This window comes from Canis lupus, chromosome 4 (genome assembly GCF_003254725.2).
Source record: "Canis lupus dingo isolate Sandy chromosome 4, ASM325472v2, whole genome shotgun sequence".
In the NCBI taxonomy this organism is placed as follows: domain Eukaryota; kingdom Metazoa; phylum Chordata; class Mammalia; order Carnivora; family Canidae; genus Canis; species Canis lupus.
In genome coordinates this window covers 313,795-318,822 of record NC_064246.1, presented here as the reverse complement: position 1 = coordinate 318,822, position 5,028 = coordinate 313,795, and the positions used below count along the sequence as shown (strand labels likewise).

Below are 5,028 nucleotides of genomic sequence, written 5' to 3'. Positions count from 1 at the left end.
CGCTGCCAGCCGCCGCCTGAGCTGCTCCCGGGCCCAGCTGGGCGCACGCTCCAGCCCTTTAGGGAGCTCGGCCCGCGGTGTGTTGCGTGCTCTCCCCCAGGGCGCAGTTCCTGTTACTGCCCCTGGGAGCCTGAGGGCATCACTGCCCCTCCTGGGATCCTGCCCGAGTTCCCTGCAAGTGCCTTTCCATCCGGGAAGATTGGTAAAGTTTCTACTTCTCCGGGACTCGGCTTTCCTGTCCTAGGGGCTCTCACTACCCGGCCTTAGCCCGGCTCCTCTTGGGGCCCCTGCCCCAGTGGATGCTTTTTTATTTCTTTATTTTTTTCCATCGTCCTACCTTGATAGAAGCGCAAACTCTTCTCACTGTAGCATTCCAGCTGTTCTCTCTTTAAATCTCAGGTTGAATTCATAGGTTTTCAGGATGATTTGAAAGTTATCTAGGTAAATTGGTGGGGACAGGTGACTTGGGGACCCTACTCTTCCGCCATCTTGCCCCGCCTCCCAGGTTTTCTTTCTATTTTTCTTTTTTTTTTTTTTTAACTTCAGTTCCCTCTAAACAATGCAGTATTCTCCCAATGGCAGTAAGAACTTCAATGTGGTCATACCCTCAACAACATTTAAGCACTTACTATGTACCAGGCACAAGTCTTCGCAAGAGGTTTATGGCAGTGAACAAAAGGAAATTCCATGCACTCACAGAGATTTAATTCTAGATGGGGAAGAAAGGGTAGGTAGGGGTCAAAAAAGTAAGTTATTTGTTATGGCAGACTGCGTAAGTTCTAGGATGAAAGCCTATTCTTAGGCTTTTTTTTTTTTCACTTACAAAGAGATTATAAAACTTTATTGTGGCATCACACAGCAGAAACGAGTTTGCAAGGCCAGGACTATCTTGGGGTCCTCAGAAGGGGTTGCCCCAGAGGCCAGGGCACAGAGGAAGGGGGCAAGCCATTGCCAGGAGGGTGGCTACAGCCAGGGAGCCAGCCTGTGCCCAGGCGCTCTTGCAATGCCACACTGCAGGGGACCAGAGCGTCTGGCCGGGAGCTTCGGAGCTTCGGGAGGGCAAGGACTCCTGGGTGGCGGGTGGAGGCGGGCTCAGGGCACCATGTTCCACCACTTGAAGGAGAAGGGCTGCCGGCGCACATTGGTGCCCCAGTGGACCTCCCCGTGCTGCATGTGGTAGGCGTAGAAGTCGTCGATGAAGGTGCAGTGCAGGCCCAGCAGCTCCAGCAAGGACCGCACCTTCTCCTCCAGGCAGCACTGGCCATTGATGATGGGACCGAAGGGCTTGGGGATGCCCAGGTGCTTCCCCAGCACCAGCATGTTCACCATGTTTGGAAAATAGGCTTCATCCTTGAGGATCCCACTGTTCTCCTCCTGGAGCTTGAAGAGCTGGGGGATGTCCACGATGTCCCTCTCACTCAGGCCCAGCTCCCGCTTCAGCACCTCCCGGTTCCAGTCGATGCATTTCTCCACGTATGAATCCTGGTCTCTCAGTTTCTTGTCTGACAGGATGTCCTTTACTTTCTGCTTTTTTTTTTCCTGATGCCTTCAGAGAGTGCAGCCTCCCCGTGGCCCCCCCACTGAGCTGCTCCTCCAGCAGTGCGTAGCAGGCCCGGGGGCTGGCCAGCAGCAGCCGGAAGCCCTTCTTGGGCCCGGGCACGAAGCTCAGGAACTCGTCCACGTGGCCCACAAACAGCCAGTCGGAGTAGAGCTTCACAGGCGCCTGCACCTGCTGGGCGCCAAGGAAGTCCTGCACAGCCTGGGGCCTGGTGCATCTCCTGGCTCTCCTTGCTGGGGTAGCTGCCGCTCCCAATGAGGATCCTGCCCAGAGGGTACTTCTTCCTCCCAACCGTGACCGGGGGACTCACTTCCAGGTTTCCAAAGGAGTGGAAAGTAGTAACCTCTCCAGTCTCGGGCCCTCAAGTCACGTAGCCAAAATCTGGACCCAGCAAGCACTTGATGGGGAAGTCCTTCAGGCCCCTGTTCCTCGGAGAGTCAAAGACCATGGGCAGGGTCTTGTGTGGGGCTTGGATGTAGCCGATCTCTATATCGTCCTGCATCCACCGATCATCGTTGCTCTGTTCCTTGGAGGGGATGGTCAGCTTGCACTTGGCTTCCTTAGCCACAGCAGTTACTAATTTCAGGAAAGCATGGAGAATATGAGAGCGTCCCTGTAGCATGCAAAGTGACGGGACAGGATGGCCGGTTCCGAGGGGAATGTACGACGGCCATGCAGGAGGGGTTGGAGTCCAAGAGAGCCTCTCATAAGTCCTGGGAACATAACTGTGAGAGGTGGAAAACCAAGGTACCTTACAAAGTTTCAAACAGATTCGAGGCAGATGCTGTAAAGTTTAGGAAATAGCAGGTACAGAGGAAACAGATTGCTGTGTTCCAGTTATACAGAAGAGCTAAATAAGTGGTGCATCATCATGATGGTTTAGATTTGAATTAAGAAAGCGATCATACCAACAAAAAGAAAACATGACATTATAAAGCCTTTGGAATTAAATAAAACAGCAAATGAATTGCATAAAAAAACGCAAATTTTTTTTAACAAATGACATTTTATTATTCAAATGATATAATATCAACACCAATGCTAATAAAAATAGAGGCTGAATTCATCAATGGCAAAGTCAGTTGTATTTCACTTGAAGATACCCACATTTCGAAGTAAGCCTTTTGTAGACAGATGAAAATCCTCTATTATGTAGAGTTTTAATCTTTACCTATTAAAGACTGGGCAAGGCAAAGCCATCCCTACTAGCAGAGCAAGAAAAGCAGAGATGGAACCGGTGTGTCTCCATACACTTGGAGCTATGAATACTTTTCTGTCTTGCAGTTTAAGATGAAGAAAATTCTTTTTCTCTACTAATGTCTTTAAATGTTGAGATTCTGGGTTCTTTTCAGAGTTTTACAGGATGCTGCTTTGCTCTATTTCTAGGCTATTAGAAGCAATAACGTTTAACCTCAAAGAATCAGTATGGGGTTGGTAACATGGTGACCCTTCCTTTAAAAGCAAAGGACATACAAAAAGGAAGTTTTTCATCAGCAAGCTGGTGGGAGGTGGGGTCCAGTAAAGGAAGTCCTCAATGATATTACACTTCAGAAAACACTGGAAGGATATAAGTGATGAGCCATGTCGATATCTAGAGTTAAAAGTATTAAAGACAGAAAAAATACATTTATAGTATATAAAAATACAATTGAGCTATATCCTAAAAAATTTTCTGAAGCAGTCTGGGTAGTTCAGACTGCCTTCAGCTCAGGTCATGATCTTGGGATCCTGGGATGAAGCCCCATGTCATCTTGGGCTCCATGCTCAGTGGGGAGCCTGATTCTCTCTCTCCTCCCCGCTTACACTGTCTCTCATTATCTCTGCCACTGTCTCTGTCTCCTCTCAAATAAATAAAATCTTTAAAAAGATATATTTCTGGGAAAAATACTCTTATTACTTATAATGCATTGTTTTACATTCTATTTCAGCATTGCATATAGAACACGTTTCACCCAAATCCACTGAAATAACAGCCTACTAATAGATGTCATCCTACAATTTTAAAACCAAAGCACCAGTAGTTACAAAGAGGAACGAGATTGCTAGTTCACTCTACAGAGACCATGCCAACTTTGTAGGGCCCAAAGGACAGTAAAGTGGTAAGGAACATCCTAGTGAGGGGAGCACAGATACAAGTAAGCTTAGTGGTGACAGTCCTCCATAGGCCAAAACTAATGGTAGGAGATGCTACTATGGAACTCGTCTCACAAATGCCGAAGGAGACGATGGAATTCTGACACTGCAGATGCCAGATGGCAACACTAACAAAGGTGGAGCAAGTACAAAACTATAAAGGGCACAGGATGAAAACGTAACTAGAAGGCCTCTGCTCACAGAGATCTGTGGTGATGGCCTGTGGACCACAGTGTTCCTAAGACACAGTGTAGCTTATATAATTGAAGTGGATCAGCACCTTCTCTTGAGGTAGACAGCAGTACGTATTTGCTGTATTACCCTGTGACAATCTTAATTCTTGTTTTCTCCATCACAATATATTCCTAAGGGACCTGGATTATCATGCAATTCTTGATAATGTTCTGATCCATTCTATTGATAACATATTAATCTCTACATTTTGGCTCAGTGTCAGTCATTACAAGAACTGTTACCCCAAAAAATCATATATTGAGTAGCTTACCAATAAATGTATTTCTCACAGTTCTGGAGGTTGACAGTTCAAGATCAGGGTGCCAGCGTGGTCAAATTCTGATGAGAACCCTCTTCTGGATCACAAAACTGCTAACTTCTCATTGAATCATGTAGCAGAGAGCACAGAAGAGGAAGCAAGCTCTCTGGTGATTCTTACCAAGGACCCTAAATCCAACTCATGGGGCCCCACCCTCATAACCACATTTAATCCAAATTAATTCCCAAAGACCCCAATTCCTAATACCTAATATCATATTGGGGGTCTGGGTTTCAACAAATGAATTCTGGCAGGACACACACATTCAGTCCATAACAACTAGAAACCAAAAATTACATCATCTTGGATTTATAATGCACATAAAACAACTATAACACAAACAACAATGCCAGGGAGGAGGTAAATGGAGTTTTATGGTTGCAAGGTTTTGACATTTTATGTGAAATGGTACATTATTAACTCTAACTAGAAGGTGAAAAGTTGAAGTATACTGTATGTAATGCAGAGAAATACTGCTAAAAAGTCAACAAATCAATTAAAGTAGAATTCTAAAAATATTCAAATTCAACAGAAAAAAAGCAAAAAATTAGAGATAAAAAAAGAGGAACCAAACATAAATATTGAAATTACAGAACTAAATCAATCAATAACTACATTAAATATTAATGAAAGAAATGAGGATAGGTATGGTAGTTTTTGAGAAGGCCAAGTATGATTTTGAAAGGCATCTGCTTCATGTTGGGCATCTACAGTCTCCAGGAAGTGGTAGGGTACTCCTCTCTATTAGAGAGGAATGGGTTCTTCCACTAGCCTGAATTTCACA

General features: G+C 45.5%; 1 pseudogene; it reads right to left on the bottom strand.

Annotated features, from left to right (window-relative positions):
• Positions 1-768: 768 nt before the first annotated feature.
• On the bottom strand, positions 769-4,796 carry LOC112660884 (protein-arginine deiminase type-4-like; annotated as a pseudogene).
• Between the last annotated feature and the right edge of the window lie 232 nt (positions 4,797-5,028).